The following is a 13,786-nucleotide window of genomic DNA, read 5'->3' on the forward strand; positions in this document are numbered from 1 at the left end:
AGAGAGAAGAGAGAAGAGAGAAGAGAGAAGAGAGAAGAGAGAAGAGAGAAGAGAGAAGAGAGAAGAGAGAAGAGAGAAGAGAGAAGAGAGAAGAAGAGAGAAGAGAAAGAGAAAGAGAAAAAGAAAGAGAAAGAGAGGCCACATTTCAACTGTTCAGTTGTATATGATTATGACTTCCATTTTGGAAAAGATATGCCTAACTTTACTGAAATGTGTCTACTAGCTTATCTTTTCAATAATTAGCAAGTAACTCTATGCAATAAAAATTTCAAACTATACCATTAGAAATGTTGGAATTAACAGAAGTTTGGAAAAGCTTGATAAAATGTTCAAGAATTACAAAACTTCATCGATGTCCATAAGGTTCCTCAAATTACACAACATGGGTTATGGCAGAAAATAAAAAAACACAAGCAAACAAACAACAACAGCCAAGTGATTTCAGAAAAACTTTATGGAGCATAGAGATGGGCCTGGCTTTGTCTAACTGTAAGGTAAATTTCCTTTCTAGGAGCATTTCAGACAGGTAAATACACAATCTAAGAAAAGAAAGGGCAGTCCACTTCTGCAGGTCCTATGAGTGACATTGATTCTCAGGTTCCTATAAAACTTACGTTAACAGAGGAAAAAATAGTCTTTAAGAAATTCTCCTTAATAAACTGACAAGCTATAATAAGAAGCATGGACTCGAGGTCAAACTGTGAAAACAAGGAAAACGCCACATTACTACGATTCAAAGAGCATTTGGTTCTGAACCCAGATGTACCTGAGTTCATACTGTGAGGTGGGGCAGATGCTTCCTAGGCACCCTTTTCCCTAGTTGTTGAAAATATCATTTCCCTCACGAATCACAGGGTTTTAGACATGTTCTAAAGTCACCATGGGGCTCTATGTAGACAAGCCATTTCCCTATGTGTTATTCTGAAATGAACATCAAGGATCTTTACCATAAAAATAGCTGCTGCATTGTTCTGTGAAAGTCCTGAAAATAAAGTAAAAAGAGTGCATTGTGTAACAGGTCAAGCTAAAATAGTATTCTCTGGGCCCCTGCTAACTAGCTGCTATACATGGCAGATGGGTCTTACTCCCCAAAGCATCCCGGGGAAAGCAGTTTTAGAAATGTCAGCTTGAATAGTAATAAACAAGTGCTAATAGATGTGGTCTATTTTCTCAGCCATAGTTAAAGTTCTAGAAAATAGTGTCCTCTGATCCAGATGTACACCAACAAATTGCTGTTTTTTGTTTTTTTTTTTTTTTAACACAAGACAGCAAGCTAGACCATGGACTGACTACTTCTTGGTTACATATTCGTGTCCTCTCTAACTGGCTGTGGACATTGAATATAGATACCTGTCTCCTGCTAGTCACTCATCTGAGTGCATTAAAAGTAATTTTATCCCACATGTTGTTTTGCATGGTCACCTGAAGTGTCTGAAGTGGGAATTTCTGGAGACTCAGTTGTGTCGTGTAATGGTTTTCTGGAAACTGTCTTGAGAGGATGGTTTTGCTGAAGCAGACATGTGGGAGAACATTTTGCTGAGAACAGACAAGTAGCAACTTCTTTTAAAGCTGTCTGAAAGTAGGGCATGTGATATTTTGCTGAGTGGACACTAGAGAGGACACGTGCTGCTTGGAAAGAGTATATAACCCAACAGACGGTGGACAACACCGTGGCACTGGTTCACCCTGCTTCTTGGCTGACCATCGGTTTTCATGACTTCATAGAGAGAAACACACCAAAGAACTTCTCATGATATTCCATTGGTAGCTTGTTGCCGCTTCTACGGACTAAAGCCAATGGGCAGAGCCTCATGGTTTCTTCTGGTGTGAACTGCCTTTGCTGATTCATGAATGGTGTTTTTGAGTGGATGGAGCAACTGCTGCTGATTTGTATGAAGTGACTTGCTGATATCCTGAAAACGAAGACTAGAATCACTCCAAAGAACTATTTCTAAATAGGTCCACATACTCCTTTGTTCTTCATCCCAAAGTCTAAACAGGTTCACGCTCTCCTTTGCCCTATAAACCTTTCTTTTCCACTAGATCTAGTGCATGGTGAGCTAGAAGGGAGGTTAAAGCATTTTTAAAAACCCTTATTAAAGTAGGTTTTGAAAAATATAAGCCTACAAGTGCCCTGCATTCCACAGATGAGGAACCTCAGGCACAGAGATGAGGAGTAGCTTATCCCGTGTGTTCACCAAGTTTGTGAGCTGTGTCTAATCACTGTTATATAGTCCTGGTACCTACCCACATGACTGTATTGTTGAGTAATGATATGAATTCCTGTTGAATGAATAATTACATCCAAAGCACCTCATATCTCACACTTTGTCTCCTATACATTCTCTTCTCTGCCTGGGCTGCACATCAAAATCACTAGGGCAGGCATTTTTAAAAGTGTCACCCATGTTTGACAGGTTGATTGGTCCTTGTGATATTTTTTTATAGCTCTCCAGATGATGTTAAAGTGCAGCCAAGGTTAAGAACGGTGGCTCTAGTTCAGTGGTTCTTAACCTTACCTATGAATTTTCATCACCTAGGGGGGCTGTAAAATTTCGTTGCTCAGACTACATCACAAACCAACTAAATCAAACTCTCTGATTCCTCATTGATTCTGATACACAAATAGAGAACCTCTAGCAAGGTGTATCTCAGATTTTAATTTGTTCTGCATTGTATGATGACCTGTAAAAATGCAGATTCTGGTTCTGTGAGTCTCCAGTAAGCTGCAGAGAAGACATTTATCAAGCCCTGGGTTACAACTAGCACTTCAGATCTGAATACCACATTTTGTATAGTCATGACCACTGTGCAACCACATTCAAATTCTGGGAAAGGTGCTGTGATGAAGTCAGAAATGAGCTTAAGTTAGTCACTGATGTTGGCTGAGAGTAAAATGCAAGCAGCCAAGAGCAAAATAAAATAATTATTCAATCTACGTAAAGCTGTCATCCAGGAGGACATGGATACAAGCAATCTTATAATCTTTATTCATATCTTTAAATCACAATGAGGGGTGGAAGTTATATGTCTTGCTAGTAGTCCATTATGCTTGGTGTTGACAAAAGTTCAAGTGTCCCATAAGAAAGGGGTGGGGTACAATGTGGTCCCTAAGTAGTCTTGAGAGACTATGTCTGCTGCACATTTTTGCAAGGGGAAACTGTGACTCAGGAAGCTTTACTGTGGTTCAGTCCAAACATCAGCTCACACATTGGTGAGTGTCTGTGGCAGATGAACAAGATTTAACCATGCCTCTTGGCTCTGCTCTAAGTGTTGCCAGTCAATTCTCCTTCATTTTTATTTTCTTCTTTGACACTTATCAATAGACTGTAAAAAAAAAAAAATGATTGCTTCTAAACTGTCTTCAAATACTACCATTGTCACTTACAGCAAGCACCCCTCCCCACAGCTACAGGGAAGATGAACTTCATGGCTTATTAATATGACAGGTGAAACTTTCCATGGTTAGATGGACGATATGTCAGATATGCTAGCTTGGAAATCTGCCAAGACCACTTAATAGCTATGAGCAGCTCTGGGTAATTTTTTGTGCCTGTGGCTTAGTTTTCTTATAATACATGTACATCAGAAATATAAGGGTAATTATACATACTGGAGAATATGAAATCAGTTAACATATGAAACAGACAACCGTACGAGGCTTGCAGTAAATTCTCAGCAAGAACAAGTTTATTGCTATTTGACCATTGAGCATTTCTGCTATTCTTTTAAAATTGTGTGTATGTGTGCGTGAACATGCATGTGTATGAATACAGTCTCTCATGCATGCTATATATGTGGACATCAGAGGACAACTTGCAGGAGTCAGTTCTCTCCTTCTACCTCATGGCTCTCGGAGATCAGACTCAGATAGCCAGCTTCAGAAGCAAACTCCCTTACCCACTGAGCCATCTCACTGGCCCCATGTCTAATTTCTCGTCATAAGACAGCAAAACCTATGTTCACGACTGTTGTCATTATCATTATCGTCACTGTGTGCCCAACCCTGGGCCTGCAGAGGTAAATAAGAATCTTCAGGCACATGCTCGTTGGAGCTATAAAGAAATCACAAATGTAAATTAAAACCTCCAATTTAATAAGGCTTTGCACAGTGTCTAGTCATCCTTGCAGAGCAAGTAAGAAAGGGGAAATTCTGTCAGTTAATATCTCCAGTGTCTAGAGTCATTCTCTCAGTTTACAGCTGTTATTATTTTGCTCTTTGCTTTGGGCCTTTCATTTGCTTAAAACTGATGGCATGAACAGGGATATTCATCTGGATTCCCTCTCGAAGCTGACAGCCCACTGCCACTATTATTACAATGATTAATCTCTGTTCTTTCACCACTGACTTTGACAGGCAAAGGAAGGGGGTTGCTGTCTTACATCTTGACTTTGATAGACACATTCCTCCTCAGAAAATGGAGCTTATATCTCCTAATCTCACATTATAAGAGCCATATTCTCTGGCCCAACTAAGCCCAGACCTTCCAAACACATGTCAGATAGAATCTTACTCATGTCTGTAATTGCCAGATATGTTACAAAGAAATAAAAATCGATTTCTCAAATGGTTGTCAAATAAAAATCACTAATAATATTTATTTACAAATACCAGGACATTTTATTTGAGATCTGAGGCAGGCAACCTCCAGTTTCCGAGAATATCTGCCTTTTATTCACCGTACTGTGATGTTTCCCTTCAAGTCTATGGATGCAGAAAAATAGCTCTTATGAGCAGAGATTGATAGAAAGGAAATGTAGAAAGTGGCCAGTGTGCTCATGAAAACATTCACGCTGACTTTGTTGGCTGGCAAAACTAATGGCTATAAAAAGAAATTCTAAGTTGGAATGTAAGGTACTTTCTCTGTGAATTTTATAAGATGTTCCTAGCAATGACAACACATTTCCCTAGCTTAAGGGAATGGAACTTTTATCCAGAACTTTTGCAGTTAAGACATCTCAAAAACTAAGTATGATGAGGCCACACTCCAAACTCTAGAGGTAAAGCCCACTTCCAGTGCAAACCCCCTTAAGTTGATGGCTTGGAGCTGCATCACTCCAACCTCTACCTCCATCTTGACAGCCTCTTATAAAGAGTCTTGGGTTAAACGTGTTTCATATTTGGCTATGGTATAGACTAGTCTCTGACCTCCTGAAGACCAGTCCAAACCAGAATAGAGTCATTTGTGCCAAATCCCACACGATTAAACTATACTTACAAATGGACAAGTTTGAAAAAAAAAAAAAAGAAGAAGAAAATGAATTCCAGTAAAACCCAAGTTGATGTCATAAGAAAATGACATTTGCTGTTTTAACCCTACAAGGAGAGTGACTTGGAGTGGTGTAATCAGTTCCTGTCCTGTGTCTTCCCTCTCTAGCCTCCTGCCTGTATCATCCTCCTCTGATCATTTTACCTAGAATGCATGTGTTTCCCTGGTCTAGAATCACAAAGATAAGCCAATTCAACCTTTGAAAGCTGGTTATTGGAATTGAAGCCCAACTGAATAATACAAGATGATCTCATTTCAAGATCCTTAATTTAATCATGTTCTTCAAAGGCCTTTTTTTATTTCCAAATAAGGTCATATTTTCGGGTTCCTGATATTTAAATGTGGACATGTCATTTAGGGGCCATGGTTCAACCCATTACAATATGCAAAAGGCTAAATGATTTGTAATTATAATAAACGAGAATCAAACACAGGTCATTTGTTTCCAGGATGATGCGGGGTCCTAAATATCACATGCACTTAAGTCCTAGCCCTTGAAAGAGAAGGTTTTTGGCCCTTTGCTTGATGTTTTTTCCATGTACTGAGAGTGGAGGCCAGCATGCCCATGACACTGCTATTCACAAATGGTCCTCCTTATACAATCATTTGCTGGCTGTGATCCATAGACAGAATCATTCCTGTCTATGCATATATTCATCTCCCAAGACCTTTTCTCCCAGCAGCTGAACCTGGCCCAACCAAGCCTACAGTCACTTTTTTTTTTTTTTTGGAAAAGTTAAAAATTCCTTAATTTTGTATTCCTGGTACCACTACCACAATTTACAGGGCAATATACCGGATGCAATGAAAGAAAAACGAAAAGCTACAACAGATAAAAGACCTCAGGAATGTACATCTAATTAACACTCCACTGCATCAATCAATAGCTGCACTTTTTGTAAACTGTGGCTATGACAGTCCTGGACAAGAAGGGTTTCCTGTTTAAACTGCAGTAACTTTTCTGACTATGGATCATCGTTCCCTCTGTGGCAGATTTTTACAGTTCCTCTAATGCATTTGGGACGACTGTCTCAAAGTAACCTGCAGCTTTCCTGACAACACCTCCCTCTCTCTCCTGCTGAGAACTGTAGCTATTTCTGTTTTATTTTAAAACCTTCTGCTACCCTATCCCCCATGTCTACTTTCAGATCCATAGCCACCACTATAGGGACTGCCTGAGCTTCTTCCACCAAAACTTCCCCCCTTTGTGGGTCCATAATTTGATTGTTGCTGTCCATTATAATTCCCACCACCACCATAGTTACCTCCACCAAAATTTCCTCCTTAACTGTAACCATCATATCCTCCTCCACCTCCATATCCACCACTTTGGTTCCCATATCCTGGTCCACTACCTCCATAACCTCCTCTACTACTGTAACCAGGTCCACCACCATAGCTGCCACCATCACCTCAAAATCTATTATATCTACCATCACCACACCTCCATAACTACCTCTGCTGCCACCACTTCCACCACCATAGCCACCTCTTCCACCAAAATTTCCTCGACGACCCATAAAGTTGTCAGATCCACCTCCACAGCCTCTCTGTGATGCAGCAAACTGCATCTCTTGTTTAGAAAGGGCCTTTTTCACTTCACAATTATGCCCATTAATAGTGTGGTATTTCTGAACAACAATCTTATCAACTGTGTCATGATCATCAAAAGTTGCAAAAGTAAATCCTCTCGTTTTCCCACTCTGCCGGTCTTTCATAACTTCTACACTTTCAATCTTGCCATAGTTTTCAAAGTAGTCTCTCATATTATATTCTTCCATATCCTCTTTAATACTACCAACAAAAAATTTCTTCACTATTAAATGGGCACCAGGCTTTACAGCTAGAAACAGCTCTCTTTGGTTCCACACACATTGCAGCATCCACCTCTTCAACACAAGAGTAGGCCACAAAACCAAAGCCTCTGGAACATTTTGTTTGGGGATCTCTCATTACCACATAGTCTGTAAATGTGCCCCATTTCTCAAAATGTTCTCTTAAGCTATCATCTGTGGTTTCAAAGCTCAGACAACCAATAAACAGCTTCCTCGGCTGCTTTGCTTCATTGGATCATTGGATCATAGCCCTCCATTTTAAGACTGGACTTGCTTCTTTCAACTTGAGTTCAATATGGGCTGGAGTCACTTTTAAACAAATAGGTTATCTTTGACAGAAATATAATTATTCCAAGGCCAATAATGCCTAAACATCATAGACAGCTTTCAAGGGGAAGGCAGACATTTCATATCCATGGTCTGTTGTTTGACTTAAAAGCAAGTAGCCAAGATCTAGATACTCAGGCCTTCAAGACCTGGAACTGCCTCATTTCTTCAGGTAGGCCCATTGACAGTTATAATTTATAGATGAGACAAGGTTTAGTAAGTATCACCTAAGATAGTTGATATAGCACATATCATACACAAACACCAGTCACAGTCTTTGCCTTGGAGGATCCAAAGTACAGTGGAGAACAGATGTCAGTAGTGTAGTGTCTAAGTAAATATGATGTCATGACTCAGTTAAATGCTATCAGGCTACATGAATTTTTAGAAGGGACAAATGAAGGATCTCATACAAGCAAAAAAGACTTCCAATGGAACAGTAGAGTTATTGACATTAATTAATTGACATTACTGATATTGAGAATGTGGTGATTTGAATGAAGATGACCCCTCCCCCACATATTTGAATGCTGAGTCACTAGAGAGTGGAACTGTTTGGAAGGATTAGGAGGTGTGGCCTTGTTGGAGGAAGTATGTCACTGGGAGTAGGCTTTTAGTTTTCAAAAGTCCACTTGAGACTCAGTCTCTTGCCTCTCTCTCTTCTCTCTCTCTCTCTCTCTCTCTCTCTCTCTCTGTGTGTGTGTGTGTGTCTGTGTCTGTGTCTGTGTCTGTGTGTGTGCTTACAGATCATGATGTAGCTCTCAGCCACTTCTCTAGCACCAGACCTACCTGCCACCATGCTTTCTGTCATGATAATAATGGACTAAGCCTCTGAAACTGTAAGTCAGACCCTGATTAATTGCTTTCTTTTATATGATTTTCCTTGGTCATGGTGTCTCTTCACAACTATAGAACGGTGACAAAGACAGAGAATCATAATTACCTTGGGAGAGGGATGAAGTGAAAAATCCAGACAGAAGTGACAGAAACTTATGGAAGCAACTAAGAGTATATCCAAGGACAGGAAAGGAGAGCCTTGGCATAAGATGAACCCCAAATGAGGCTTTTAAAATTTCGTAATAAGGTCAAGTGTTAAAGTACACCTGGTCTGACTGTCTGGGTGGGAATGGGATGGGAATATCCATATAGAGATAGGAGGAATATCATGATCAAATATTAATTTTGTGAATGTTGTAGCTTTCCTATGGAGGTAAGAAGGGCCAAGGTTAAGGATGGCTATGAAGACACTTGAGGGAAGGCTTTGGAGCAAGCCAGGTGGCAAGTGACTGGCATGGCAGACAGTGGGAAGAATGGAAATGAGAAAGAATTGCAGAAATGTAGAGACAGAGACATCGGGAGACAAATGAAAGATCAGTAATAATAAAAGGCAAATCAGGAGTCAGGGATAAAGCTGTAGACTGAAGGATGCTTCCTCCAGATTGCAATTTCACACACTAAAATCCTGACCCCTAGTGTGGTGATATTAGGAGCTAGGGTTTGATTGGGAGGGGAGGGGGTTAGATCATGATGGTAAAATTCTTGTGGATGAGAGTAATACCTTTCTGAAATAAAAAAGAGACCCCTCACTCTTTCTATCACATGAGACAACAGGGAAAGGTGCCTGGATAAACCAAAGTGAAGGCTCCCACTAGATACCAACCTCTCTAACAGTTTAATCTTAGATTTCCCAACTCCAGAATCATAAAAGATAAATTTCTGCCTTTTGCAAGCCATCCAGGCTGCATCCCCTTCCTCCTAAAAGGTTACTCAGGTACTCTCTGGGTTACATACCTGAATGAGTGGTGTGTTAACTGGGAGGAGGATGCAGATGGAAAGCTCATTTCTTTGGATGTGAAGGAAAGCTTAAGGGTTTTCAGTTCCTTCATTTCCCTGATGAGTGCACAGACATGTGGATCTGGGATCTCCTAATAGATGTATCAGCTAAGATACATAGAGACATAGAGATTTGCAAGATTGTTCTGACATGAAGATATATCAACTGCATCAGTGCTAACAGGAATCTTGGTTATATAATGAGACTTGCTAGGGGGAAAGGTAAAGGCAGAAAATGGAAAATACTGAGCAAAACATTTGGCTATGCACAGAAGGATTCTGCTATAAAGGAGATGGTGCATCATATGCAGGAGGAAAATTGGGATGCTGGGCCACAGACATCAAAGTGAAAAGAACACAGACAGAAAAGACTTAGAGACATAGGTGGTACTGAGAAGTCAAGGAAGATGATGAAGTGTCATCAGGACCAAGTGTCATGGGGGGACTACAATAGAGCCGAGAACATGAGAAATAAAGACAGCAGTCAGACCATGTTAGAATGGGGACAAATGCTGGCTGCAGAGGAGGCAAGGCTGAAGAAGGACTGTTGTTGGGTCTGTCTTTTATTGCTTGTGTGTCCTTTTTTGCTTGGTTTTGTTTCCTAATGGTGAGAGTTCAGTTGTTTGCACTATCCAGTGGAAGGGTATGCATTGGGGAAGAGGGGATGGCTGAAAGGGGAGAGAAGGAAGCCATTTTTGTCATTGGGTTCAAAGAAAGGCTAGGTCAGATAGGCTGCAGATGGAGGACTGGGGAGGACAGGAAGATCTTCCCCTTGTCAGAGGTGAGGAAGCAGAGGTGGTGAGTTTATCCTAAGAATCTGCTCTATTGCGACTTCCAGTCTCTGAAGCAATGGGAAGAGGAGCCAGCAGTATGTAAAATAAAAGGCAAACTCTGAAAGACTCTAGCATAACATTATTCTCCAGACACCAGGCTGTGCGTCCCAGGAGAAGCCTGTGGCAGAACCCAATTTCCTGTGTACCCTGTAAGGTCCAGGCTGTGTAGCTATCCTCAGAATGTGTCTTGCTTGTGTGAAATGACTCCCAAACACATCACAGGAGGCCACTGGTTTTCAGTGGAGGTCTGAACAGCAGGACTATGTTTCAATTCTCCAATCGCTTTTTCTGCCTCAGTAGATTTGGAGAACTGAACAGTTCTTTGTGACAAATCATTACTTGCAAGAAAACCACCAGTTTGTCTTGGGGAAAACAATAAAGGCATGCTCATCTGCACACAGTTATCCAGGGGTCCAGCTAAGTGTTCTCCATAGCAACATAACAGCTATAGAGTTGGGTCAGGATGACACCTCACTGGGTCTGTGGCTTTGGACAGGAGAAGCCGTTCATTGTCTGAATTCTGTTTGAATTCAGATAGATGAGGTCAATGGGACACAACTTGCCTTTCAGAAAATGTTTTAAATCTTATTTTCACCTGTTATTTGAAGTCAGAAGGCCAGACTAATATGCACAAAGCAATTAGCAAATTGTCCAGATTGCGGAGGGAGTGGGGGAGACATTTAGGAGAGGGAAGCCAGTGCCTCAGTCACCAGGGAAGTGAGCAGAGAAGGTGACACCATGGATAGGAACTTGAAGGAAAGAAGGCATCTGGGAAGTGAGGAGAAGGGACAGAAATTCTTCCTTAGAGAAGCAGTGAACATGACCTCTCACCACATTGTGCTGGCTCCATTGTGTGACTGTAGGATTTTCTGTGCGCTTTTGCTCTTAAGCAATATATTATTACCTACTTGTAGGTCAGAGCTGAGTTCCAAAAAACTTAATTTTTGAGAGTTACCATAAGACATTGCTATATGTGTTGTTCCATTTATTCTACCTTTTTCATTCTGGTGTGTGTGTGTGTGTGTGTGTGTGTGTGTGTGTGTGTGTGTGTGTTTGTGTGTGTGTGTGTGTGTGTGTGTGTGTGTGTGTGTGTTAAGAGACTATGTTCACATTTGAAACTACTCAACAGGACTTGCCAAGCAAATATAAATGGACCCTGGAACTCCTTGCTCCTCGCTCACAGTGAGGGTGGAAAGGGTTATAGTTTGCCTTCCCAAAGGAAAATGTGTCCCTCAGTCATCTCAAAGTCAGGAAAAGGCTTCAGTCACCATGACCACTTGGAAGAGCCGGTGTGTAGTTTATGTCCCCAGAACCATGAAGAACATAGCTTGTTCTCTGCTGTGGGATGGAGGAGGAACAAAAACAGATTAGCCTGTGTCAACAAGGATCAGTGATGTTTGTTGACCATGCACAACATTTAAGGTGATCTGGGAAGACCTAAAGGGTCATCAGTAAGGAATACTTGAGGCAAAATAAGCTAGAAGTGCCTAAGAGATAAGGAGACCCACAAATAACCACTTAAAACAGACATTCATTCTCCTATATCAAGGAAACATCAAAAATGAACTTCTGCATGCGTTAGGGGGATCAAAGGGTGTAATATGAGAGAAGGGGATTTGGGGGTCAGAGGAAAAAAAAAGAGCAACCCCAGGAGAAGAAGCAACTGCTGTAAACTGTAAGGGAAGCATGGCAAACTTAAGTCACATTTAGTCAGTGTATGAGTTTGTATTGTTGCTATAACAACTCATCACTCATTTAGTGGCTCAAATATATTACTTCTCTGGAGGTCAGAAGTCTGCAGCGAATTTCAATGAGATATGGATGTTTTCCTTCCTAGAATCTATAAGAAAGAGTGTAGGTCTTTGTGCCTGTCCCAGCATCAGAAGACATCTTGGCTCATGGTCACCTTCCCTCTTCAAATCCAGTAACAGTCGTATTTTTCATGTCATAGCACATCACAGTGACACTCTAAAGCCTTTCCTCTCAACATTCAAGAGCCTTTGGGATTACATTTATCCCACACAGGTAATCCAAAATAAGGTTCCCATCTCAAGGTTGGATGATTGACAATCTCAAATCAACCCATTAATTATCCTTTACTATGCAACACAATCTATTCATCAGTTCTAGGAAATCAACTGGAAACATTTTGGGAAGTCATTATTATATATTCCACAATTAGTAAGAACCATACATCATCTTAAGGCCTTAACCCCCCCTCCACACACACACACACACACACACACACACACACACACACACACACACACACACACANACACACACACACACACACACACACACACACACACACACACACACACACACACACATACCTCAAATGAGTGGTAAACACCTGGATAGCTTAGACAGAGGAATAAGATGCTGTAGTGGTGCAGTCACTTGGAGTTAATGTTTCTCCTAGGGAACTGTAGTTAACCACCTGGCCTCCAGGTGGCACTACTTGACCATGGTGAATGAAACCTTTGCCTGGTCTAATGGGTCACTGGGATCATTCCCTTGAAAGGTTTTGCTGGGATCTGGCCCCTTCCTTCCCCTCTTTTGCTTCCTGTCTCTGTCTCTGAAGGTTCTACTCTACCATGCAGTCTTTTCATGACTCATGATTTTGCCACAGGACCAACTGACCATGGAATAAAGCCTCCATAATGGAGTTAAAGTAAGCTTTCTTCTGGATAAGCTATTCTCTTCAGGTATGTGTTAAAGTAACAGAAAACTGACTAAAGCTTCCTTTTGGGTCACCAGCTTCTACCTGCTAACCTTTCCCCTACAGTAGGAGTCAGCTGACAGAAGGGAGCCTCAGAAACACAAGCTACACATGGTCTTGCTCCCAAGTGGAACCTAAAACAATGATCTTAGAGGAGTTGAAAGTAGAACATAGAACTTACTAGAGGCTGGAGACAGGGTAGGGCTTGAGTTACCAGTGGAGTTAATGTGAGAAGGTTACAAGCAGTGCTTGGTACAGTAACTGTGGCCAAGAATTGTATAGTGTACATCTCAAAGGATTAGTAGGGGGAAATGTGGCATAAAAATGAAGAAATAGCAAATATTTGAGGAAAAATAAAAATGCTTAACTCAATGAAACATTTTGTGCCATAAACATATATTGAACATTAAATGATAACCAATTATTAGTTACAACATCTCTATTTTGTATATTCACAAAAATAGGAAAAAAAATGAAACTAAAGTAAAGCTGAGGGTTTTTTTTTTCCATTATAGTTTAGGAGTTAAAATAATTGAGGTTGTTTCTCTGGCTGAAAGCAATGAGAAACCTTTTAATTATAACCAAAACCCATGAGAATTTTCCTGGATTTCATCCAAGGATTGGGAAAATCAGCCCCACGCAGTAGGAATAAATGAGTGTTGGAGAAAGGAAGAGTTTGGTCCTAAACATTTCCAGAATTCATGTTAGGTCAATGTACCAGCTATTATTGCTATAATAATCATTTAAGTTATCTCCTTCATTAGACTAAAGCATAAAAGGCAAAAGTCCCTTCTTGCTCATCTGAATAACTGCAGCACCAGAACAGTGCCTGATGTACTGTGCTTGCCAAACAAATGCATGCACCGCCCCCAGGAACGGTGTGGGGGAGCAGGATTCCAAATGAAGCAGCCTCCTCCACTCCCAGTGCCCAAACTGGATCTTCTCTCTTCCACGGGGGGGGGG

General features: G+C 40.9%; 1 long non-coding RNA gene and 1 pseudogene across 1 annotated transcript in view; both read right to left on the bottom strand.

Moving 5' to 3' along the window:
* LOC110307389 overlaps window positions 1-13,786 on the bottom strand; it is a 30,236-nt gene that overhangs the window by 14,555 nt on the left and 1,895 nt on the right. The gene's annotated exons all lie outside the window — the stretch shown is intronic.
* Window positions 6,378-7,362, bottom strand: LOC110307388 (annotated as a pseudogene).

This window comes from Mus caroli, chromosome 12, assembly GCF_900094665.2.
Source record: "Mus caroli chromosome 12, CAROLI_EIJ_v1.1, whole genome shotgun sequence".
Classification (NCBI taxonomy): Eukaryota; Metazoa; Chordata; class Mammalia; order Rodentia; family Muridae; genus Mus; species Mus caroli.